Genomic DNA, 27,587 nt, shown 5'->3' with positions numbered 1-27,587 from the left:
TGCTTGCCTTCAGCCCAGTCTGCAACCTCAGACTGAGTAGCAGGAAACTCAGGAGCTGGGGCAGTCCATTTGCCCTAAAATTCCTCCTGGGTCACAGCTTTTGCAGCCTACTCTTCTTTCTCAATATCTTCAGTATCTCTATAGAAGTAGAGATCAGGCATGACCTCTCATGAGTGTTCAGAGCAAATGATACCACACAGAACCTCCTTTGCCAGCACCCACCACCACACCAGACCCACTGGATGGGCTCCCTTGTGTCATGGATAGCAATGTCCACATAGCACAAAGCAATGGTATGCAGGTCCATGTAAGATGGGTCTGTGAGAGGCTGGTGGCCATCCCTGGGATCAGTAACCACCAAAAGACATGGCTTCCAGAAGCTGCCTGGATCTAGTTAGTGAAGGTTCGAGGTGTGAAGCAGCCAGCAAAGGGAGTAGCTCAAGTGGCAGCAGCAAACTTCAGCACAGCTCTCTGGACAGCATTCCTGGAGGATATCGCAAAGACTTCAGCAGGGTTTTCAATGGCAACGATGGCACGAGCCGCCAAGAGAAGTTTCTCCCAGGTCCCCTTCAGATTTATGATGTAGATGCATCACCCTTCCTTCTGTAGATGTACTGTCCCATTTGGAAGTCAAGGTTGGTGCCACTTAAGTGGGTTCCTGTTGCAAGGAATTTGATGTCATGCCCCTCCTCCTTTGCAGAACAGCTTCTCTTTAAGTTGTGATGACTTCCCTTTAAATTACACTGTGAATTAAGAATAATGCCTTATGGACCTCTTGCCAGCTAGTGCAGGAAGGCTCCACTGTATTTTTTATTTGACATCCTGAATTCTTAGTTTCTAATTTTTCCATTCAATTTTTCCTAATGCTTCTATTTCCTTGTGCAGTTCTCAGCCTTATTGTTCACAGATTTCTTTAACTTGTGTAATCACTTCTATGTGTTTTTGAGAAATCTCAAAAATCACTCTTTTGAATTCCTTTTCATTCATTTCTTCAATTCCCTCATCTTCACAGTATAATATTGAAATATCATTTGTTCCTTTTGGGGAGTCATATGTCCTTCTTTTTCATGTTTCTCATATATCTATACTTATTGTATACACATCTGGAGAAACATTTATTAATAGCTCCTCTGAGATAATTTTTATTTTTTTATTTTTATTTTTTTATTTAGTAAATATAAATTTCCAAAGTACAGTTTATGGATTACAATGGCTTCCCCCCCACCAATAATTTCCCTCCCACTCACACCCCTCCCATCTCCCGCTCCCTCTCCCATTCCATTCACATCAAGATTCATTTTCAATTATCTTTATATACAGAAGATCAATTCAGTATATATTAAGTAAAGATTTCATCAGTTTGCACCCACACAGAAAAACAAAGTGTAAAATACTGTTTCAGTACTAGTTATAGCATTACTTCACATTGGATAACACATTAAGGACAGATCCCTCATGAGAAGTAAGTACACAGTGACTCCTGTAGTTGACTTAACAATTTGAAACTCTTGTTTATGGCATCAGTAATCTCCCTAGGCTCTAGTCATGAGTTGCCAAGGCTATGGAAGCCTTTTGGGTTCACCGACTTCGATCTTTTTTGTTTGCCAATTTAATTTCCTTTGGGTAAATTCAAAGGAGTGGTATGGCTGTGTTGTATGGTAGGGTTATATTCAGGTTTCTGAGGAATCTCCAGACTGACTTCCATAGTGGATTAACCAGTTTGCATTCCCACCAACAGTGGGTTAGTGTCCCTTTTTCTCCACATCCTCTCCAGCATCTATTGTTGGTAAATTTCTGAATGTGAGCCATTCTAAATGGGGTGAGGTGAAACCTCATTGTGGTTTTGATTTGCATTTCTCTGATTGCTAGTGATCTTGAACATTTTTTCATGTGTCTGTTGGCCATTTGGATTTCCTCTTTTGAAAAATGTCTATTGAGGTCCTTGGCCCACCTCTTAAGTGGGTTGTTTTTGGAACATGAATCTGTGTATAGTAGGCTGCCTGCACCTCCTGTGGATATCCAGAGAGTGTGTGCTGGGTAGGGCCAGAGAATTTTGGCCTGCATTTGTGGGTAGAGAAAAAAATCCAGGTAAACATCCATGTTTTGCATGACAGCTCTCTTCTGTAGTTGGTAGGGTAAAGGGGATGATCACCTCTACCTCCTCTGTGCCAAGGTGAGCCTCTCTGCACCTGCACCACCACCCCCACTCACTCAGATGTGCGAACCACACAAAGAATCTGTGCAGTTTGTAGTGTTAGCCTTGAGCCCTCCACTCAGGGAATTCTAAGCTTCTGGAGTTGCACTTAGTAATCACCCTAAGACTCAGCTATACCTTATGTCTTTATGGGTTTCTGGGTGGGCCAGGCTTCAGGGGATCCACTCTTTGCCCCATGAGCCTCTCTGTCCAATGAGAGAGTTAGTCGGTCCCTGAATCTGGTGGTTGGTGGGAGACAAGAAGAGGAATGATATGCCAAGTGGGCCCCCTGCCATTTTGCCATCTGTCAACTCGTCCACCTGCTCTCAGAGTCAGTGGGGACCATGTGGCTCTCCCCCAGACAGTATCACCAGTAGATCATGGGCTTCTGTGGACTCCTCATATAGCTCTGGGGCAAGCACCTGCCCACCAACCACCAGCTATGGAAGTCACTGGTGGTATTCCATGAGCTGCTGCATGTCTGTACAATCCTTGCAGCTCAGTGGAGTCTCTTCTTTCTATAGACTTGTCACTGAAAACTTGTCTCCAACTATCTCCCAAGAACACAGATCCTCCCTGTTCTTTTGTTATCATCCCATGATCAAAATCAGTGTACCTTTTCCCTATTCAGCCTTCTTAGAATCCACAAAGCCTTGAAATTTCTCAGAATTTGCCACCAAACTGGCCTTGAAGGAAGTCCCAGTTTGGAGGTGTGTGAGATGCAGCAAAACCAGGATCCCGTGCTTGGGAAATAGCAGGAGAATCGGAGCTATGGGCTTGATGGGCAGCCATCAAGAGAAACCAAGGTAGAGTTGGGAACAGGGCCAAGGTCATGGGGAAGGAAAGGTTTGTTCCTTTGTCATTAAAAGTTCTGAGTTTGTGACCCCATTGCTGCCACCTGCACCCTGAGAGAAGGAAGACAAACATGTCTCTAATTTTCAAGGGATGGCTACATTTTATCTGAAGTGTGATTTGCATTTCTTGGTTCCCAATTTTCAGATAAACATTCACAACTAGTAATGCTCATAGAAAAAGTGAGTGGCAACAGTAATTACGGATTAGAAATCAAATGTTATAAAGGATAGTTGAGGCTGTCCAAATACTGACAGTTTGTGGACTCAAAAGGCTTCCATAACCTTGGCAACTCTTGTCAACTCTTGTCAAGAGCCTCAGATGGTCACTGACATCATACATAAGAGTGTTAATTGTTAAATTAACAACAGGAGTCACTGTACACTAGCTCCCCATGCAGGACTTCTGTCCTCAATGAGTTGTGTTATGACACTTAACTGATAATACAAACTAGTTCTCAAACAGTTTGTGTGTGTATGTGTGCATGTATGCACAAATTGTTGAAATCTTTACTTAGTATAGAGTTGGTCTTCTGTGTACAAAATTAATTGAAAATGAATCTTGATGGAGAATGGAACTGGCAATGGGAGAGAGAGGAGGAGGAGGAAGGGTGGGAGTGTGGGTGGGAGGGCAGGTATGGTGGGAAGAATAACTATATTCCTAAAGTAGTACTTATGAAATTTCTATTCCTTAAAATATAAATTAAAAAAGGCTAGTTGAGGCTACAGAGCATGTATAACTTGGAAAATATACAGTAAAGGGAGATTTTAATAATTTTCTTCAAATATGTGAAAGACTGCCATCAAAAAGAGTGAACAGATTTGTGTCTTCATAATTGGCCCAAAACAAATGGACAACAACCAGTACAGTGATGAACACTTCCACCAGTGTTGTCCAATAAGAATGCTTCAATAAAAGGGATGAATTTCTCATACTGAATTTCTTTCATAAGTGTGGGAAAGATTTGTGTATAAACTCAAAATCTCTCATAACCATTCATTTTACAGATCTGGCATTACATGGAACAAAAAAATAATATTGCTGGTTCTGCCTTTTATACATCTCAGGTTATTGGCCAATATTGACCTGTTGACCTATAAAACCCCATCCATGGAGTGTGCAAAACAACACATTTGGATGAGATAAAATAGCAGTAGAACTCATAATGGAGTTTATTCCATGCACCTTTATATTTTCATGTATTTTGATGATTAATATATCATTGGTATGAGATACATGATTATGATTTATAAGCAAATGTTTAAAATATAAATAATAACAAAGCATTCTAATTTATACTGGTACAAAATCATAAATGTTTGTAACAACTGGAATGAAAGTATGGATTGGAGAAAATTAATTTATAATACTAAACTAGAATTTTAATGAAAATCAACTTAATATTTAGAATTTTACACTTTTCAAGTTTGTGACAATAAGTATATGTTAGGATTAAAAATCAGATGCATTCAGGAGGAACAGGCCTTGTTAGCCATATTAAGGTAATAATTTCATATGTTTTCATAAAATTAATTAGGTGTGTAAATAAGGGTCCAGTAATAATAGCATCATAGATGAACTGCTACCCTTTCACATCCAGGATCATTCTACATCTAATCCAAAATTTTAACTACAATTAGTTTAGTGGTTTGGGATTATTACCTGATAAGCAGTAGTTCTCCATTAGAATGAGTATAAAGCACATAATTTATCACAGTTAGGCATAATTGGCTATCTTAGTCTCTGTTCTGTAGATGCCAAGAACAGAGACAACATGAATAGCAATTCTCATCTCAGTATCCCAAAAGAACAGTTTTAGGTCATTTCCTGCCAAGTGCTGATATGAATGTAAACTAATTTCACTCCTAACTACTGAAACAGAGAGCACTTATATCTAACAATAAAATGTTATTTTATCTTCCTGAGAGTTATTTACCTATCTTTATTTTCGTATCCCATCTTCTCCCTCCCTCATTCTTTTCAAAAAACATTTCCTCTTTGTATTTGCCTCCCAAACCACCCCCCAATCTCTCTCACAAACAATGCACGCAGAATTACACACGCATGAGTTCTGATGTAAATTAGGAAGCACCAATCAGGCAGGAAATGTATGAGGAGGAATATGATTATGATATGCATAACATACAATTTGCATGAATATATGTCACTCTTTTAAAATAGATTCTGAAATAACTTTATATAATGAAGATTGAACAGACATTTCTACCTAAAAATTTTTAAAATGTCATTTCTTTTCAGTTAAGAAAACTGAAAAGTGATCGCTGTTAAATATAAGAGTGGGAATAAGAGAGGGAAGAGATGTGCAATAAGGGACATGCTCAAGCTGACTTACCTCAAACAGTAGAGTTAGAAACATACCAGGGGATTCCAATTCAATCCCATCAAAGTGGCATGTACCAATGCCATCTCACTAGTCCCAGTGATCAATTTCTGTTCACAATTGATCATAATGATAGGACTAAGAACCAAAGGGATTATATATATAAACAAGAATAGTGTCTGCAAATACTAGCTGATAGAATCAAAATGGAGAGAATGATCCAACATGGGAAGTGAGATACACAGCAGACCCATAGAATGACAGATGTTCTAAACAGCACTCTGGCCTCAGAATCAGCCTTTAAGGCATGCGGATCCGGCTGAAAAGCCCATGAGAGTATTTCAGGCATGGAAAGCCAAGACACTCTGGGGAAAAAAAAAAAAAAAAAAACAAAAAAAACCTAAATGAAAGATCTCCATGAGTGAGATCCCAGTGGAAAGAACGGGTCATCAAAGAAGGAAGTACCTTTCTCTGAAGGGAGGAGAGAACTTCCACTTTGACCATGGCCTTGTCTAAATATGATCAGAGTCGGTGAACTCAGGGGGCTTCCATAGCCTTGGCAGCTCATGAGAAGAGCCTAGGGTGATTACTGAGGCCGTAAACAAGAGTGTCAATTTGTTAAGTCAACAACAGGAGTCACTGTGCACTTACTCCCTCATGTAGGATCTTTGTCTTTAGTGTGCTGTATATTGAGATTTAATGCTATAACTATTACTCAAACAGTATTTTTCACTTTATGTTTCTGTGTGGGAGCAAACTGTTGAAATCTTACTTAATGTATCCTAAACTGATCTTCTGTATATAAAGAGAATCGAAAATGAATCTTGATGTGAATGGAAGGGGAGAGGGAGTGGGAAAGGGGAGGGTTGCGGGTGGGAGGGACGTTATGGGGGGGAAGCCATTGTAATCCATAAGCTGTACTTTGGAAATTTATATTCATTAAATAAAAGTTAAAAAAAAGTCATTTCTAATAATCAGCATTTTTCATCCAGAGGCTATTAAAATTGAAAAAAACAATAATATTTAGTTCCCAGTATTGGCAAGCTATTGGCAGAATTGTTAAAAAATCTATGTTCTGGGCCGGCGCCGCGGCTCACTAGGCTAATCCTCCGCCTTGCGGCACCGACACACCGGGTTCTAGTCCTGGTTGGGGCACCGGATTCTGTCCTTGTTGCCCCTCTTCCAGGCCAGCTCTCTGCTGTGGCCAGGGAGTACAATGGAGGATGGTCCAAGTGCTTGGGCCCTGCACCCCATGGGAGACCAGGAGAAGCACCTGGCTCCTGCCATTGGATCAGCGCGGTGCGCTGGCCGCAGCACGCCGGCCGCGGCGGCCATTGGAGGGTGAACCAATGGCAAAGGAAGACCTTTCTCTCTGTCTCTCTTTCACTGTACACTCTTCCCGTCAAAAAAAAAAAAAAAAAATCTATGATCTACAGTGCAAGTGATGTTGAAATGTGGTGTCATATTTATGATCCACAAGAGTTTTCAGAGTACTTAAAATCAAGAGAAATAAGGAAACAAATTATTACTTTGGAGTTATGAATTTTCTCATACAAGGAAACATACTTTTTAAATTCATATATTGATGAATAGATCGAGCTCTGTCACCATTAAAATATGTATTTACTCCTCCTTCAGTTCCATAAGCAAATTAAAAATGGCAAAATAATTTCAAAACCAGAAAATTTGGATCAATATTATCCTGTAAATATGTTGTCTAGTAGGTATGCCAAAGATTTTTCTCAAAAATCTTGAGGATAACAGAAAACTAAACTGTTTTGACACATGTGTTTGGTATGAATGGAGATTTTATTAAAATAATATTTTCAAATAACTTTCATCATAAAATATTTTATCCACTTGGTCCTTAAGTTAGATTGAAATTATCTGAAGATAAATATGATAATAACATAAATAAAATTTTAGAGAGCATAATTAATTCATAAATAGTTTCTTAAACAGAAAATATTATTGTGAGTAGTAAGCTATGTTGCAGTTGTACTTTAAATATAAAGAGTAAGAATTTTATTTAATTTACCAGTGATGATTTTTACATTGCTTGAGGTGTATGACACTACATGGGTATACAAATAGCTGATTTCTATTGGAGTTTAAAAGCTGAGGGCCAGCATTGTGGCAAAGTGGGTAAAGCCACTGCCTGCAATGCTGGCATCCCATATGTGTGCTACTTAATGCCCTGGCTGCTCCACTTCTGATACAGGTTCCTGCTAATGTCCTGGGAAAGCAGCAGAACATGGCCCAGATAGTTGGGTTCCTGCTACCTATGTGGGAGACCTGGAAAAAGCTCCTGGCTCCTAGCTTCAGCCTGGCCCAGTGTCTGGTCATTGTAGCCATTTGGGGAGTGAACCAGTAAATGAAGATCTCTGTCTCTCCCTCTCTCTCTGTGGCTCTGACTTTCAAATGAATGAATGAATGAATAGCTGAAATCTATTAATGCACTCTTAATGAAAGGTGGTGGGGAAAGCAAGAAATAGAAAAAAGGGAGAAATGGAGAAGCAGGAAAAAAGGGATGGAGGCAAAATGGAACAAAGTTACAAAGTTAAAAAAAATAACACAGACCCTTTGGAATTCTGATTTAAATTACATTAAATTTACCATTTAATATGGTGTACATTATTTCAACATAATGTCTGCTAATCTAGAAATAGATGTTATTCAATATATTTTCAATGTCTTTCAATAAAATGCTATGGTTTTCTTTTTTTATTTAGAACACTTCACAGAGTTATTTATAATCATTGCACAGGGACCATGCTAATTTCCTTATAATTCCAATTTTAGTATATGTGCTGTCAAAGCAAGCATAATGGTCTTGTTTTTAGTATATGTGCTGCCGAAGCAAGCACTAATGGTCTTCTTTTTAAAAAGTGAATGGTCATCTTTTTTTTAAACTGGCAACCTATGAATGTCAATAAATTTTTCTTTCAGAGAAAAATCAGTATAGGTGGGATGTCATTTTCTGAACCAAGTTTGAATGACTACAGAGATATTGTTACTTATTTGGTCTACAGGGATCAGAGAGCTCATGAATGGAAGGAGAGAAATTGAAAACAATCATGACCTAGGAAGTGTATGAAGAAAACTGAGAATTACCATTCAGTTACTTTCAGGACAACTTACTAGAATTAATTTCTTTAGCATTTAAATCCAATCATGTTCTCTTTATTTATTGGATGCTTCACTTAAGAATCTTCTTAAAGACAAACCTAAATCTTTGACAATGTTAAAGCTAAAAGGAACTCATAAGAATGCAATGAAACACAATTCAGTTTTGTCAATCTAGCTATGTTATCTAAAATCAGTTAATTAAATTAATAATTAAAAATAAAACATGCATGATCAATTTAGTGCTATCATGTACACTAAGATGGGGTTTGTGGGAATTTTTACCTTTGCTTCTGCAAGTTTCTCATATACATATCATATTAGTGTTACTACTGAGAAAAATGGACACCTAATTTTCAGTGAGAATTAATGTGCTTATTGTCTAGAAATACTCAGTATAAAGATGTTGATGTAGCTGCAGGTAGGCTTGAACTTCAACAAGAGTTGGCCAGTACTTCCCGATGTGTAGAGGTACTTGTCAGTCAAGAAAGATAATTTTAATAGAAGAACCTATAACAAAGGTACTACCAGCTGAAATGTAAACACATTTAGGAAACACAAATAGTATTGTTCTAGTTTTTGAAATGGTATTGCACTTAGAGATAATGAATAAGTGGAAAATGAATAGTTTATACTTTGAAGAAGCCCTGACAATTATAAATAGTGTTCATCAAGAAAGCACATTCATCAAAAGACTATTAGAACTTATAAACAAGTGCAGCAAAGTTGCAGCATACAAAATAAACACTTAAGAGAAACAATTCTTAGGAGAAATGTTATTAACAATAGCTACAAAATTTAAAAATACCTAGGGAAAAGTTTAACCAAGAATATGAAGGAACTCTACAATGAAAATTGAAACGCATTTTTTTTAAAGATTTGTTTATCTATTTGTAAGTCAGAATTACACAGAGACAGGAGATACAGAGAGAGAATCTTCCATCCAATGGTTCGCTCCCCAATTGGCTCAACCGCCAGAGCTGCGCCGATCCGAAGCCAGGAGTCAGAAGCTTCTTCCAGGTCTCCCATGTGGATTCAGGGGCCCAAGGGTTTGGGCCATCTTCTACTGCTTTCCCAGGCCACAGAAGAGTGCTGAATCGGAAGTGGAGCAGCTAGGTCTTGAACCAGCTCCCATATTGGATGCTGTATGTGAAATAACATTTCCTTGCTAATGTGTTTAGGAAAATTTATTCTTGACAGGTAGAGTTATAGACAGTGAGAGAGAGAGACAGAAAGAAAGGTCTTCCTTCCGTTGGTTCCTTCCCCAAAATTGCTGCTACCGACAGTGCTGCACCGCTCCGAAGCCAGGAGCCAGGTGCTTCCTCCTGGTCTACCATGCGGGTACAGGGGCCCAAGCACTTGGGCCATCCTCCGCTGACCTCCCAGGCCACAGCAGAGAGCTGGACTGGAAGAGGAGCAACTGGGACTAGAACCCAGCACCTATATGGGATGCCGGCGCCACAGGAGGAGGATTAACCAAGTGAGCCATGGCACCAGCCCCAGAAAATTTACTCTTAACACTACTGCTTTCTAGGCCGCGGAACTAAAGAGAAGGCATTCCTAGAGACAAATAACAAATTAAATCAACCTATACCTTCTGGGGCTAATTGCCTCATACAGTCCTGCATTTGTGATTTAATGGCCTGAACAAATTCCACACCACACACACACACACACACACACACACACAAGCCAGTTCCTTGTGATATGGATTACATGTATCCCCCAAAATATTAATTTGCTGATGCAGTATAACATGAATTGAGTGGCCCATTTACATTAACATGTGACACAAAAATCAAAAAAAAAAAATTGAAGATTGCAAATCTCTGACATAATATCTGGAAAAAAAACTGTAAAGAAATGTCAGGTTAAACTCTAGTTCCATCATGATTGTATGTTGAGTACTAATCACCAATGACAGCTGAAAGGGATAGAAAACCCCTCTTGACATCAAAGTGATGATACTGTTATCCATATTCAGAATAATATTACTGATAACAGGCATTGTTCTGTAAGATTGTTTTATGATCCATGTTTTCTTTAGGATGAGAGAAGAATATTGGAGCTGAATATTGTGTTCCTTAAAATTTTCTTACCCTAGTATTAATATTGCTTCATCATCTTTCATTTAATTGATATAGTATAAATATTTTCATTTCTTTACTGTTAATTGTACAGATCATTTTGCTAAGATGTGTCTTCTACAAGTAGTATGTTGATAAACTTTTTTGGTTATTTTTGTGAATCTATCTTTCAATAGACCAATTTAATCTATATTAATTATCATTATCTGTGGGGAGCAACTCGGACTAGACTAAGTTACTGGAATTAAGACTTATTCTATGCATCTGCTCTCCCACAATATGGCGCTGGGAGAGAAGTAAACAGCTTCCGCACAGCTGCCTCCAGTTCAACCAATAAACTGTAGGACCTACTCCTGATTGGAGGAGAGCAGCGTACTCGGCGTGTGGGTAGCCGAGTTAGGATTGGTGGAGGAGGACTATAAAGGAGGAGAGAGACGGCATGCACCAGGAACATCTAAGGGGAACACCTGTGCAGCCCCCGAGAGAGCCGGCCGGCGGTGTGCCGCTCCCCCGCGGAAGTGGGGAATGTGGCAGGGGGAACTGCCCTTCCACGGAGGTGGAAGGGACAGTAGCCAACCCGGGAAGAACCAGCAGCAAACCCGGGGAGGGCCGAGCAGACAAAAGAACAGCGCAGGGTCATGTGTCGTTCCTCCATGAAGAGGGGGAGCGACATAATGGTGCCGTGACTCGGATATGAAGCCCAGGCAGGGTTTAGTGTCGTTCCTCCATGAAGAGGGGGAGAGACAATTATCGATATGAATGGCCATTTCTTTCACTTTGGAGTGTGTGTATGTGTTTATGCACTGTTTTCTTTTATCTCCTGTTCTACTTTATATTGGATCTATAAGTTTATTCTTCCTTTCCTTCTTTCTTGGTTTGGAAGCCTCATAATTTATTTGTACTCCACCCAGGTTTACTTTTAATGTGTTTGCTTATTTAGAGCTATGGTTCATTAACATAACTATGTTCCTATCAAGTAATATAAAGAATATGACTTCTCTACTCCCAATCTTCACCCATCAGCCTTATGCTATCATTATTTACTTTTCCATTTCTGGCTTTAAAAAGCCCTTCCATTTAGTATTATTTCTCTTGATGTTTATTAATGTACATTAATCATTAAATTGAATGATTTGATCACTCCTATGCCTCATCAGATGTGCAGATTTGTTTTACTAAAGAATATCATCTAGAAGACTCTTGAGAGTCAATAATTGTGACATGTTTTTTGTCTTTGGAAATATCTGTAGTTATACCTTATTCTTTTCAGTGCTAGTTTTGCAGAGTGCAAAATTCAGGATTAATTTATTAAAAATTCTGATTTAAAACCATTAAGATATTGCTTCATTGTACAAATATTTTATTGCTGATGTGAAAACTAGTGTCAGCCTCTCCATTATTTCTTGATGGGATTGTATACTTTTTTCTATTGCTCTTAGGGTTTTTCCTTGAATGTTCTAAAATTTTACCAAGGTTTCTCCAAAAGAAATTGTCTTGTTATACTGCTTTAAACATGGTATGATGTTTCACCTTGAAAGCTCATGTCTTTCTTCAGCTCTGGAAAATAACATTTTTTGTATGATTACTGAATTATTTTAACTCTATTCTATTATCTTTACAGCACACTGGTTACTTCCTTGAGTTTCTAGTATCTGGAGTATCCCCTTTCTCATCAATGACTTCAAAAAATTTTTTTAAAGATTTATTTATTTATTTGAAAGTCAGTTTTACACAGAGAAAGAAGGAGAGGCAGAGGCAGAGGCAGAGACAGAGGCAGAGAGAGAGAGAGAAAGATCCTCCATCTGCTGGTTCACTCCCCAATTGGCTACAATAACCAGAGCTGCACTAATCTGAGCTTCCTCCAGGTCTCCCATGGGTGTGCAGGGGCCCAAGCACTTGGGCCATCCTCTACTGCTTTCCCAGGCCACAGCAGAGAGCTGGATCAGAAGTTGAACAGCTGGGACTCAAACTGGCACCCACATGGGATACCGGCACTGCAAGTGGCAGCTTCACCTACCACATCACAGTGCTTTCTCCTAAAAATTCTTAATGCATATTTTAATAAATATTTCTAGCTATTAGTAATAGGAAAGAGGCCTTTTATATTACCTTAGTCTGCCATGATGATGGATTTAGTATAGTTCTGTATACAAAGCATTGAAAAAGATGTGGTCTCTCTGAGAAACAGCTGAAGTCTTCTAATTTCTTGATCCACCAAAATCCGTCTGACTTGGAAAAGTTTGAAAGTATAGGTAATCCAATTAAGTAACTTAGCAAGTATAAATTTTTCTCTTTAGTATAGCTTAATTATAACCATTTGCTGTGTGTGTGTGTGTGTGTATGTCTATATACATTGATACAGGAAAGTTAGTTTCCTTTCAAACTCCTAGTCAACTGAAGAAATACAGATTGTGTCACCCTATCCTTCGACTTCTTTTTTATGCATATTTTTGCTTTCCTCCTATCTTTAGTATTCACAGCTGTTAATTTACTACAAGACTGTTTTCTTTTTTTGTTTTTATTTTTTTAACTTTTATTTAGTAAATATAAATTTCCGGAGTACAGTTTATGGATTACAATGGCTTTTCCCCCCCATAACTTCCTTTCCACCCACAACCCTCCCATCTCCCACTCCCTCTCCCATTCCATTCACATCAAGATTCATTTTCAATTATCTTTATATACAGAAGATCAATTTAGTATATATTAAGTAAAGATTTCAACAGTATGCACCCACACAGAACATAAAGTGTAAAATACTGTTTGAGTACTAGTTTTCCTTACCATGATCAAATACAATTTGACAATATGAAATGGAAAATTTCTGAAGTAAATAATTTGTCAACTTTAAGGTACAGACTGTTCATAGTAGTATGATGTAATTGTGCACTAACCTGCCTGTCAGTCCTGGAACATAAACTGTCCCTTTGCCTAGCATATCCACTCTGTCTATGCTACCCCCACACAAGTCACTTGGTAGCCTTCTTGCCTATCAGATCAACTGTTGCACTATTGACAGAGCTTTTGTTCACTTAACCCTTATTTTTACAAAACGATGACCCCAAAGCAGAAAAGTAGTGACATTGGGAATTCAACTGCCAAAAAGAAGCCTTTTTTCCTTTAAGGAAAAAAATATAAAAAAGTACAATGAAATGTATAGAAGAAGGGAAAATTTGCATAACTTTTATTATACTCTCTCATTGAAATGGTTCTAATTTAGTATTAGTTACTGTCAATCTCTTATTTTGCTTTATTTACTTATTTTTTTTTCAACGTTAAGGGAAAGGTTTATTGTCGGGTAAGGGAAGCCCGATGGGCCAGAGGGAGAGGGCGAGAGAGTAAGAGAAAGAAGAATCAGGAGGACATGTGTTTGAGAAGCAGGTCCTATTATACCTTTGCAGGGGGCAGAGGAATAGGAGCCGCAAATCCCATTAGGGTGGGGGTAGAGATGACACCTGGGTTGGACCATCTAGTCACCCAGCTTGTAGCAATGTTGACGGGGGCCAGAGCCTAACATGGTGTCCAGGGCATATATGGTACCACAGATAAGACAGCATCATTTTACTAACATTCCCCCCATTTGTTTTTTTTTTATAAAGCAGGCATTGTATGGGATTACATTGGCCCAAAAGTCCAGAAGGGGTGGCGGGACAATGATCTCTCTTTTAGAACTACTTTCTGCTGACATGGGGTGACAATTTGCTTTCCACTGGCATGGGGTGATGTCACAATCTCCTGGGTGGGGGCCCAAGTATATCCCTGTAACAGCATTTGGTTGACTGCCTCATTGGTGAAGGCTTTGGTCTGTTCCCTTATCACTAAACAGACAAGACAGTATAAAAGCCAGGGTGAGTATAGCAGCCAATGGTCCTAGGAGTGGCATTAACAAAGTAATGAGAGGATTTTATAGAGGAGAGGAAATGAAGGGGCCTCTGGACCCTAGTAAAAACTCTTAGATGGATGTGGTTTTACATAGCCTGATGGGTTAACGTAATAACAACACTGTTAAGGCCCATCTGTTCCAAAGTAACATGCCTGTTAATGAGGTGATATGGTTATGGAGACCTCAGATGGCAACAGCTGAGGTCTTAGTGGACCTAGTGACCTCCTCTTGTAACTGTTGAAGTTGTTTTGGAGTTGGTTGGTCAAGATAATGTTGTGGCCCAAAGCTATTCCTGAGATCACTACTTAGGGGAGAGAGGCTGTAAAGCTGATCCCAGCCATGACTGGGAGAAAGGTCACTCAGCTCTTGCTGGTAAAGGGGTTTGTCTGTAGAAAAATTCTGAAGAATCATACAACATTAAGTGGGAGAAAGGACCATCAATACACACAGGTTGGGAATATAGCTATTGATGTTAGAGTAGAGGCTATGATTACAAAGGAATGAGGCCCCAGGGTTGACCCCAGGGTCTAGAACAAAGGACAGAGTCATTATTGAAGGACCTAACACAGGCACTGTCTAAGCCATGAATAAGTTTTCCAGTTGAGAGGCAAATAGAAATTGACAGAAGGGGCTTGATAATAATTAGGTGGGCTTTAAGGACTTGCCAGTTATGAGGCCCAGGCCTGTCTGTCTCTTCAGATGGGGTACATCAAAGGGAGGTGTGAATCTACTTGGGAAGGAACTCTGTTGACTTCCACTAGCTTTCTGGCCTGTGAGGGGAGCTGGCCAGGTAAATCCAGGTTTTATCTCTAACAGGAAATGTACAGTTCTGCCTGCAATGTTGCTGAACCTATTTGGCCATCCCCTCAGCAGTGGTTACTTTGGAAGCTGGGCCAACTGAAGGGCTTTTCAGCCTAGAACAAATAAGATCTGCGGCTCTGACCTGGGCGTTCTTTGATTCCATGGCAGTTGCATTTCCAGAGCTGCCAGGGCTCTTCATAAGGTGACTTCTGCTGAAGCCCTGGCTTTCCACATCAAAAGTCACTGCAGTGGACTGGTCTGTTGAGTCTCCTGGATGGCAGATCGATGTGCAAAGCAACCATTAGTATGCCTGACACCTATCTTCACATTGCTTCTGATGCCGAGCTTTCTTTTCCTCCTGGTTTTTGTTAAAGCAGACCAGAGGATGGAAGTCAAGGGGGTGCTCAAGTCCCATCTCTAAATCTTTGGTGGCATAAACTAGAAGTCTATAGACACAGGCATGTTCTGATAGTGTTTTTTTTTTTTTTTTTTTTCCTGTGAGGTAGACAATGCCAATCAGGAAAGCTATGTCCTTACTTTAAAACTTTCTCTCCCTTTGTTTGGTTTGAAAAGAAAGGTTTTGTCTGTTTACTGTGCCCATGACAAAGTAAATCAAGCTGTGAAATTATCATTTAAGTTCTCATTTTGTCTTTGCTATTATTATATAAAAGGGTTAGCCATTGCTTCTATAATGTCTAAAGATCAAATTGTATATCCTGGAGAGTCCTTCAATATAGAGTCAGTTTCCTGTCGCTCCTCGTCTTCGTGGAGGAACGACACTAAACCCTGCCTAGGCTTCATATCCGAGTCACGGCACCATTATGTCGCTCCCCGTCTTCGTGGAGGAACGACACAGGACTCTGCGCTGTTCTTTTGTCTGCTCGGCCCTCCGCGGGTTTGCTGCTGGTTCTTCCCGGGTTGGCTACCGTCCCTTCCACCTCCGTGGAAGGGCGGTTCCCCCTGCCACATTCCCCACTTCCGCGGGGGAGCAGCACACCACAGGCCGGCTCTCTCGGGGGCTGCACAGGTGTTCCTTCAGATAGATGTTCCTGGTGCATGTTGTCTCTCTCCTCCTTTATAGTCCTCTTCCGCCAATCCCAACTCGGCTGCCCACACGCCGAGTACGCTGCTCTCCTCCAATCGGGAGCAGGATCAGCTCCTGGAGGTCATCACTCAAGTTGGCAAGAGGCAGCTGCGTAGAAGCTGTTTTCTCCTCTCCCGGCGCCATATTGTGGGAGAGCAGATGCATAGAATAAGTCTTAATTCCAGTAACTCAGTCCAGTCCGGGTTGCTCCCCACAGTTTCCCACCTCAAAGAGAATAGAGAAATGAGAGAACAAGTCAGGGACCTTGCTAGATTCAAAGAGAGAAATTCCTTTAAGCTGAATGTCCAGCTACAGCTGAACCAAATTCTCATGCATGAGATTGTTATTTACCCAAGACATCTTTTAGATTCTACCTGAATTTGAGTCTACTATTTTTTTTTTTTACCCAAAGAACCCAGTAGGTAGTCCACGGATGCCTTTGTCAGTAGTCAGCTACTTGGGACTGCCTGTGAAACAAAAGTTCAGGGAGCCCAAAGATGACGGTGGGCTAGGGGCCAATGTGCCAAGGACAAGAAGTCCACTGGAGATTGTTCACCATTATGTTAGGTTTAATAAGAGAGGGCACCCACCAGAGCAGATAGGCACTCCTCCAGAGATTCTGAAGGAGAATCTGATAGGTGACAGACTTAAGGGCAATTAGGCAAAAGGAGATAAGTGTGAAAATAGTAATTAACCCAGTAGGCCTGCTGGTTTGAAGGGCCAGTCTAGAAAATGCTAGCTAATGGGACCAGGAAATCGAGTTTGTAGGAACTGAGGAGAACTGGCAAGGTCAGCTTGACATTTAGTTACAAGGCGGGGACAAAACCCATCAAAAGACCTGATTTTTTTTTTTTTTTTTTTTTTTTTTTGGCTTGCTCATGATAAAACAAAAGAGCCATCAAAAGAGTGGGATGGGATGGACTCACTACTCACTTGCTATTCTTATGGTAAAATTTGAACAGGAAGGGGAGGGGCAAAGACCAGTTGAAGAGGGCCAGCTGGTGAAGGCGTGGAGAGGGGTCCCATTCCCAAATTATAGAGAATGTAGATAAGGCAGGGAGAGTAGACTTTGGACAAGGGCTGGTTCTGAGATAAGGTTAGAATTCTCAGGCAGGAAGGGGAGGTACAGCAAGACAGAAAGAGCCAGAGCAGCGAACATAAAAGAAAGGGGGTTTGACTTTTTAACAAGAGCTTTGGAAATTAAGAGAACTTGAGCCAGAAAAGGTGTATAGCTGAGAGAGGAGAAAGTTTAGACAGAGGAAACTTTCTTGCACTTTCCCAAATGCTCACACAAGTGATAAAGATTTTGAATAGTGTCAGGGTCAAACGTAGACTGGTTGTTGAGATAGGCAACAACTGAGAGGAGGGTTGGAAGGAATGTGGACAGAGAAGCTCCTGTGGCAACCACAGGGTCAGATTGGCAGACACCAAGTGTCCTCAAGATTACCGCCATTTGATGGGAGGATATGGGAACAGAGGGCAGAGGTCATCACCCATGCACCTGCTGGAGCCGAAAGCTTAAAGGAAATAGTGGGTTGAGTAGTCATCCACACCAAATGTTTCCCAGACACAGGGTCTATAGAGGCACAAGGCTGTAGGAATTGTGGTACCTGGTACCAGGACTTTGGGGTGAAGTTGAGTAGAACCACAACCTGTAGAGAGTCACACTGAGAGGATCCTCTGCCCACCCCATCTTACCTCAGGGATTTGAGAGGCTGGTGTGTGGATGGAGATCACAGAGTGTTCAGTGGTGTGGAAGGAGGTCTGGGGGTTTGTTCTGTGGCTGGCATAAATCCAGGATCCTGAAGCAGCTCAGATCCCTGGGCGAAGAGCAAGGTCAATGGGAGAGCCTGGATCCGAGTCACAGCACCAATGTAAGCCCGCCACAAAAAACACCAAACACTAGAGTTAAGGGAAAGCTTTATTGTCAGGTAGGGAAACCCGACAGGCTGGGGGGAAAGGGCGACAGTAAGAGAGAGAGGAATCAGGAGCACTTGATTTATAAATTAAACATTATAGCGAGTATATGTACGAAAACCAGTGTTCTCTCTGTAAGGTTTTGTACCACCTGAACTGAATTTTCAGGCATTTACTCAGAGTCATTTTTTTTAACTTTTTCTTAAAGATTTTTTTTTTTTTATTTGAGAGGTAGAGTTACAGACAGAGGGAGAGACAGAGAAAAAGGTTTTCCATCTGCTAGATCTCTCCCCAAATGGTTGCAATGGCCAGAGCTGAGCTGGTCTGAAGCCAGTAGCCAGGTGCTTCCTCTCCATTCTGACATAGCAGGTAAAGTCACTACCTGCAATACCCGCATCCCGTATGGGCACTGGTTCAAGTCCCAGCTGTTCTTCTTCCAATCCAGGCCCCTGAAAAATGTGCCCAGGAAAGCCACAGAAGATGATCCAAGTGCTTGGGCACTTGCACCCACATGAGAGATACAGAAGAAGCTCATGGCTCCTGGCTGCAGCCTGGCCCAGCCCTGGTCATTCCAATTGCAGCCATTTGGGTACTGAACCAATGAATGGAAGATCTCTCTCTCTCTCTCTCTCTCTCTCTCTTCCTCCCTTCTCCTCCTCCCCCTCCTCCTCTTCTTTCTATGTAACTCTGACTTTCAAATAAATAAATAAATACGTTTAAAAGTCCTTTTTTAATTCTTGGTCAAAGTTTTTTATTATAGTTTCTAAATCTAAAGATGGTTAGAGACATAATCATCTCATGAATCAGCTTGTCTGATGCCAGTAATCTAGAAGTAACCTAGAACAAGCTTCCTGAAAGTTCACTACTATTATCTTACTTTCACATCAAAGTATTGAAATATTTCTTTGATGTTGTAATTCTATATACTTATTCAAGATGATGAAGAACTCCATTCACAAAACAGTTCTTATGACATTTTATATTTATATCTGTGCATACCTTTACTGAGTGCTATTTCAGAGAAAATATAGAATATGAATATAGACTTTTAGGAATCACATAATAGTCTGACATATGATTGAAATCTGCCTATTAGAAATAAAATGAACCATAGAAGAAAATCTTGAGTGTTTATTCCACAACTGTGCAAAGCAGCTTCACACTTTACCTCTGAGTCAGCAAGGTGAGAAAATAAAGTGATTGATGCCTAGCAGCAAAGTTAATCAGTCTTTGGAGTGCTGATTCCCCAGACAAGAGAAATGCTTCCAGTATTTCTACTGCATTCAACCTAAACCAGCTACCATTTAAAAATATAGTTCAGAATAAAGGTGAAGTAAGTGAATAAAGTAAAATAAATGTCCAAGTATATGTGTCTATATTATATTTACTTAGCTGAGAGCCTAATTCATTATTGAAAAACATCAAATAACCCAACCAAGTACAATAAAGAGAAAATTTAATTATTGCCACTAGTATTTACAAACATATGCTATTTTCTGTCAATTATGTATGTGCACAAAGACGCACCTTACAGTAACAAGGAAGTCCTAGTTACCTTTGCATCACCTAATCTTCCAAGACAAATTCTAAACCTCTCAATCTAACAAAGGCCCTTCCCCATCTGGCTTTTTTGCCTCACTTCCAGCTTGTCTCCTACTCATTCCCTACCTCATAGAACCCATTCCGGCCATTGTTCTTTCCATCCTGTCCTGCAGGCTTCCTACCATGATCTTTCTCCATGTGCTTGTCTATCACCTTGCCCGGTTATCTTTGGAGATGACTTTCTCCCTCCTCCTTTCTGATTCTTGAAGGGTGTGAATTTGTGCTGTCCTGGACATCATACCTTCCTTGTGCTCATGTGCCCAAGACTGATGTTCCTTCTGCTGCACTTGAACAGTGTTTAGCTAGAAATTAGACACATATATACAGTGCTTTTATTAAATATTATTTATGGACTGCTTTGCGTTTTGATTGCTATTTTTAATGTTACTGTTTTTCCAATTGGTTTCGAAGTTGTAGTTATTTTTATTGGTTTGGATCCTGACTGCTTGAATCTAATATATATATTGTGTGTATGTGTGTGTATAACAACTACTAAGCTATTGTAACCTGTAAAGAAGTTAAGGGTGGTACAGAAAATCATTTGAATGGCACTTTTAATTTGATGATCTCATAGTCCATAACAAAACAAAAGCTCATATTCTTTGTTACATTTCTGTGGTGATGCTCAAAGGTCCTTACTGGCATTTTTTTTACTTTGATCATAAAAATAGTCTTGGACTGCCAGTTCCTTTTTCTTATACCTAAATTTCTACTTATTGCAGGTAAGAAAATAATTGATAACCTTGATTTATTATTTTTCTCCTCCCTTTGGGATTTAATTATCCCCAAATTTGCTTAATATCCACTGTAAACATTTTACTTTGCTTAGATTACCAATTCATTACCTAATGAGAATTTTTTAATGTTGTTTAAAATATCTATCTATAAGAAATGTTTCTATGTTAATGATGATCAATTTCCCTGTCTACATTAGAGGCATTCCAGCTGTTTTAATGTTATTCCAAATTGTTTTAATGTTATTATTCCATAAACAACTTGGCCATTAGAGGACATTTGACTAACTATGAAAGGGTTATGTGCAAAAAAAATAAGATGCTGCACCAATTATAAAATTTTATACTTCTAATAATGGATCTATGAAAATAACCTCTATAACTTCATAAACAAATGAGTTAATGGGATTCTAAATCTGAAGTACTGCTTTAGAAATATTTTGTTCACCTGCAGTCTAGGAAATGCTTCTATGAATATAAACTCATGGCTTAAGAACATGTATCAACATTTCCTATGCATTCTCTTTATTTTTAAAATAATCAGCCATACTTATTTCATATTGTTTTAAGAAGAGTTGTTTAGACTTTATTTACTTGAGACACAGAGAGAGAGAGAGAGAGAGAGAGAGAGAGGTGTCTTCCATCTTCCATTCACTGGTAGGTTCACACCCCAAATGGTCACAACACACAGCAGCCAGATCTGGACTAGGCCAAAGTCAGAAGCCAAGAGTCAGACACTCTATCCTGATCTCCCACATGGCTTTCTGGGGCCCAAGTACTTGGGCCATCTTCTGTTACCTTCCCAGGCACATTAGCAGGAAACTGGATCAGAAGGGAAGTAGCCATGCCTCCAATCAGTGCTCCAATAAAGGATATCAGTATCCCATGGGGCAGCTTAACACCATGTGCCACAAAACTAACACCTGTTCTTAGGTTTTGAATATTTACTGATGAGACCATTGCAATGTTTTATACATCATTTGGTAGTAATTTACAATTGTATTAAAAATTTTGGTCCAGAGCAGAAATCCCTGGAAGCATGAAGAAAGCTTAATCCTTGATCAAAGGTGCATAAATTCTTTTCCAGGTTTCAAGAAAGAGATGCAGTTAAAGCTAACCATGACATTATAATTCTCATGATCTGATGCCCCATGACAGAACAAGTTCCTCTAGCTGGCAAAGCATTTAAAACTGAAGAGTGGTATATAAAGTGTAAGCTACTTTTAGTATGCAATCACAGGGAGCCAAAAAATATTTTTTAAAAGTCAGTAGTTCAGCTTTCAAATGATACTGCTCACTTATTATAAAGGTCACCTGCCCTTGGCCTCATTTCAGCTTAATTGGGACAGGTTAATCTTCTTTTCTGTTGTTCTTTCAGTTTGGAATGAAACTGGGATCTCTGTTAGTCCTCCTCATCCATCAAATCCTATGACCTTGAAAGAAGACTGCAGCTCTCCTTCTCAGGAGAGAGTCTCAAAATGAGAATTAAAATAGGTCTTCTCAGTGGAGACCCACAGCAACATGTAATAAGACATGTAAAAAAAGATTCCATCACTGCAGGCATTCTGTAATATTTCTCCAAGTAACATATGGAATCAAAAAGAGAATTCATTTAAGCTCAGAGTTTAAAAAAGAAAAAGAAATCAGTAAAAGGTGTTAAGTCTTCTAAAAACCAAGTAAAATGTCTATGAAAAAATTTTCATCCACGTCAACAACTTTAAAATGTGTTTCCTTTCAACTCTCATGAATGGTCTCATACTTCAAATTATGAAATATTTTTTTCCACTTTAGAATGATTCCCCCAAAAGGAGTGTAATGATACTAGCAAAAGGCATGGATCTGGAGGTACTTTTTATCATTGTAAAAAATCTTATGGGTTAACTAATAACTATATATTTCTGAGTAACCACAGAGCAGACTTCTTTTATGATAACAAATACAAAATTGGGATAAATATAATGAGCACTACTATGACAGCAATATTCAGTATCTAAGAATCATAATGTGTTCACTGTGTTCAGTGAACTGAGGAATAGACACATGATCCAGAACACTATAGAAAGCTATGGTTGGGGCCGGTGCCGCGGCTCAATAGGCTAATCCTCTGCCTCTGGCGCCAGCACCCTCGGTTCTAGTCCCTGTTGGGGCACCGGATTCTGTCCCTGTTGCTCCTCTTCCAGTCCAGCTCTCTGCTGTGGCCGGGGAAGGCAGTGGAGGATGACTCAGGTCTTTGGACCCTGGACCCGCATGGGAGACCTGGAGGAAGCACCTGGCTCCTGGCTTCGGATCAGATCAGCGCAGCGCACCAGCTGCAATTCACCAGCTGTAGCAGCCACTCAGGGGGTGAACAAACAGAAAAAGAAAAACCTTTCTCTCTGTCTCTCTCTCTGTCTAACTCTGCCTGTCCAAAAAAAAAAAAAAACTTATAGATGTATATTAGGTGCAATGTTTCCCTTTATTTACATAATAAACAGTCATGTAAAACTAAATACCAAACACCTGGTAAATTCACATCAAATCTAGAATTTTCCAGGAAAACAATATTAGGAATAAAACTGATGTGATTTCAAACTACAAAAGTTAGAAAACTTTTTAATTTTTAAATAAATGTATTTGTTTATTTGAAAGTCAGAGTTACAGAGAGAGATTTTCCATCTGCTGGTTCATTCCCCAAATGGCTACAATAGCCAGGACAGGGCCACATTGAAGCCAGGAGCCAGGAGCTTCTCCCATGTGAGTGCAGGGACCCAAACAGTTGAGTCTTCTTTCACTGCTATCCCAGGTGCATTAGTAGGGAGCTGGACTGGAAATGGAGCTGGTGGAGTAGAACTGGCACACATAGGGAGTGCTGGCGCTTCAGACAGCAGTTCAACCTGCTATTATGCCACAGTGCTGGATGCTCCATGTATTATTAATTGTAATATTACCACAAAATGCTATTAACTAAATGAAAGAAAAGACTTCACTACAGGTATGTAGGTGCTTTCCACACTTAATTTTTTTGTGTTGCAAAAGCAACCCAAAAGGATACATCTCCAAATTCAGTACTTTTTATCTATTTACAAGTTGCTGCATTTACAAGGAGAAGCCAGACAATGCCTTCCAAAAGTGATTCAAAGTCTAGGAAAATTTTGGGATCATTCTTTGCAGGTTTATCTTTCTACTAATGTGTAGGATAACTATTCCTATAACACTGATTTATAATTAACTATAAAATTATCTTGAAGAACAAGTATTTTCCTAATACCTGGTAAAAATAAAACATCAAAGGGTAGTGTTTTTTATGTTTTCTTGAATTTTATAAGTAAGCCTCTGCAGGAGCCAGCTTTGTGGTATAGCGGGTAACGCCACTGCCTGCAGTGCCGGCATCCCACTTGGGGACTGGTTCAAGTCCCAGCTGGTCCACTTCCAATCAAGCTCTCTGCTATGGCCTGGCAAAGCAGTAGAAAATGGCCTAAGTCCTTGGGCCCCTGTACCCGCATGGGAGATCCCAGGGAGGCTCCTGGCTCCTGGCTTTGGATTGGCGCAGCTCTGGCCATTGTGGCCATTTGATGCCTCTCAGTAACTCTGCCTTTCAAATAAATAAATAAATCTTTAAAAAATTTTTATAGTGAAAATATTATTGGAAATGTAATTGATCCAAACTCAGACTGAATAAACTCAGAACTATCCATATTCCACTTTCATTACTTACTGGTTGGTAGCCATGAAGAAATTATTTAACTCTTGAAGCTTCAATTTCTTCATGTATAAACATAGGGTAGTATAAAAATTACTCATTATCAGGTTGTTATAAAGTTTAAATGAGAAATACTACTTAATTTAATTGTATCACAAGCTACTAGGTACTCAATGGACATAATTAAAATTTTTTCAATATTATTTGAAACCTGAAAATAACATGAGCATGCTTCATTAATAATCCAGTGTACAGATTTTATGCATTCTAATGTTAATAAAGTAATCAACATATCTTACCATTTTTTAAGCTTCTATAGAATTTTTTTTAACTTTTATTTAATGAATATAAATTTCCAAAGTACGGCTTATGGATTACAATGGCTTCCCCCCATATCGTCTCTCCCACCCGCATCCCTCCCCTTTCCCACTCCCTCTCCCCTTCCATTCATATGAGGATTCATTTTCGATTCTCTTTATGTACAGAAGATCAGTTTAGCATACATTAAGTAAAGATTTCAACAGTTTGCTCCCACACAGAAACATAAAGTAAAAAATAATAGATGATTTTTTAAATGATGATGAAATCAGATCAGACCTATTGTCATGTTTAATCCCAGTGAGAGTCAAGTTGGGAATTGATAATTTCTTCTTCTTTTTTTTTTTTTTTTTTTTACAGAAGATCAGTTTAGTATACATTAAGATTTCAACAGTTTGCACCCCCATAGAAACACAAAGCGAAATATACTGTTTGAGTACTCATTATAGCATTAAGTCTCAATGTACAGCACATTAAGCACAGAGATCCTACATGAGGAGTAAGTGCACAGTGACTCCTGTTGTTGACTTTACAAATTGACACTCCTGTTTATGGCATCAGTAATCTCCCTATGCACGAGTCATGAGTTTCCAAGGCTATGGAAGCCTTTTGAGTTCACCGACTCTTATCTTGTTTAGACAAGGTCATAGTCAAAGTGGAGGTTCTCTCCTCCCTTCAGAGAAAGGTACCTCCTTCTTTGAAGACCTGTTCTTTCCACTGGGATCTCACTCACAGAGATCTTTCATTTAGGTGTTTTTTTTTTTTTTTTTTTTTTTTTTTTTTTTTTTTTTTTTCCTTGCCAGAGTGTCTTGGCTTTCCATGCCTGAAATACTCTCATGGGCTTTTCAGCCAGATCCGAATGCCTTTAGGGCTGATCCTGAGGCCAGAGTGCTGTTTAACTAGGTGATATCCTTGTATAGGAGGTCTCATAGCTCAAGTCAATTAAAATGTTGTAAATATCAACCAAAGGAAATATTAGAATAGCAAAATTCTGAAATCATGATTTAAGTGAGTTCCCCAAAAATAGAAATTACTATGACATTGATAGGAAGAGGGATGGGGTTTAAGATTATCAGTATTGTTATAGAATTTATAATTCTATGAGGCAAAATATGAATAATTAATTTAATGAGAAATTATTCAATTCTAGGAATTAACTTAAGTGCTTCACAAACATCATTTCATTTAACCCTTCCAACATTACCTTTATTCTAGAGGAAAGTGGTTTTATTTACATTACATACCTCAGAGACAAATCTTACACTGATTAACGTACCCAATATTAATGGAGGGTCTATTATACGCCAAATACTCAGTGAGATATTAAGATGAGTCTGCCAGTGTTGACCTGTGTGATGGTACATATGCAACCCACATATTAAGGGGAGTAGTAACATCATTCATCTTAACGAAAGTGTTATATGCTCCACAGGTATACCTCTTCAAATTTATGTTGAAATGGTTTTACCTAAATCATTTTAGTTGATTGCATAAAAATCTCTATTACTTATAGTTACAAATCAGCCCCCTTTATCTTTGTAAGTTCAGATGACTCCAATAGCTGAGGGATGTTCAAAAAATTCATGGATATTTGGTCTCGCAGTTAAATAACTGGTTCTCACAGCAGCATCCCATATAGGAATGCCGGTGTTCAGTTCCCAGCTCTGCTCCCAAGTCTCACTTCCTAATACTTCACACACTGGGAAGCAGCAGGTGATATCTCAAGTGAATGGGTCCCTACTACGGTCTTTGAAGACCTGAACTGAGTTGTCAGGTCCCACCTAAAGGCTAGCCATCCCTGGTCACTGGGGCCATTTTGGAAGTGAATGCACAAATGGCTACTCTCTCTACCAATCAAATAAAAAATATCAAGAAATTTTCATATGATGAAAATGCTAAAAACAAATTACAAAAATTTTTGCAGCAAACTTAACTCATCTTTTAATTACTTTTTTCATTAATTTATTGAAATGTATTTATGTTTATGTTGTTCCACTGACTTTTTAAATTCAAATAAAATTATAATAATTCTATAAATTATTTCTACCCCATATTTAATTCTGCCAGATGCTGATCAAGGTGACTCATGTGGGCTGCATTGCTGTTGAGGAGTAGAGCTTGCCTCTTGAGCCAGAGTCCAGTTGTACTGCATCAAGAAAACACACTGCCAGTGCCGCTGCTCACTTGGCTAATCCTCTGCCTGTGGCGCCGGCACACCAGGTTCTAGTCTCGGTTGGGGCACTGGATTCTGTCCCGTTTGCTCCTCTTCCAGTCAGCTCTCTGCTGTGGCCCGGGAAGGCAGTGGAGGATGGCCCAAGTGCTTGGGCCCTGCACCCGCATGGGAGACCAGGAGAAGCACCTGGCTCCTGGCTTCAGATTGGTGTGCTGCGCCAGCCGTAGCGGCCATTTTGGGGGTGAACCCAATGGAAAAAGACCTTTCTCTCTGTCTCTCTCTCACTGTCTAACTCTGCCTGTCAAAAAAAAAAAAAAAAAAAAAGAAAGAAAGAAAGAAAGAAAGAAAGAAAACACACTGACATTTTTAAACAAACTCAAAATGAGACCAGAAAATATGACAGAGAAGAAGATAGTTTAAATAAATTCTCATGTAAGGTGGCTTATGTTTCCTTAGATAGTCTATTATTATCTATTATGTGTTAGGGGACTTCAAAGAGTTCATGAAAAATGGAAATAAAAGATGAATTTATTTTGGTGAAAAAAATTTAGATCTATGCACTGTTTTTCCGTAGTATGCATTTTTCATGAACATTTTGAAGTGCTCTATAAAAGCTCAAGATAAAACTCTTTCTACATCTCAACATTGATCTAACCTGTTTATATCAGTTTTGCCCTTCAGAGCCACCCACACTGCATAACTCCAGGGAACAATATTCCCACAGGACAGCGTGTGAATGGTGCCCCCAGAATTGCTCAGTGCGGCAGTACTGCTGTTGTCTGGGGTGCTCTGAATA

The 27,587-nt window shown here is 39.4% G+C and overlaps 1 protein-coding gene and 1 non-coding gene across 10 annotated transcripts in view; one reads left to right on the top strand and one right to left on the bottom strand.

The window, feature by feature from the left end:
- NKAIN2 (sodium/potassium transporting ATPase interacting 2) overlaps nucleotides 1-27,587 on the top strand; it is a 1,166,031-nt gene that overhangs the window by 749,094 nt on the left and 389,350 nt on the right. The window lies entirely within an intron of this gene.
- On the bottom strand, nucleotides 8,110-8,213 carry LOC127493333 (U6 spliceosomal RNA). The gene has a single exon (XR_016234868.1). It is a non-coding gene; the product is annotated as a U6 spliceosomal RNA (small nuclear RNA).

Source organism: Oryctolagus cuniculus, chromosome 5 (assembly GCF_051225735.1).
Source record: "Oryctolagus cuniculus isolate XC-2025 breed Fujian yellow rabbit chromosome 5, ASM5122573v1, whole genome shotgun sequence".
Classification (NCBI taxonomy): domain Eukaryota; kingdom Metazoa; phylum Chordata; class Mammalia; order Lagomorpha; family Leporidae; genus Oryctolagus; species Oryctolagus cuniculus.
Note: the sequence above shows the minus strand (reverse complement) of the source record. Positions and strands in the feature narration are given on the sequence as shown.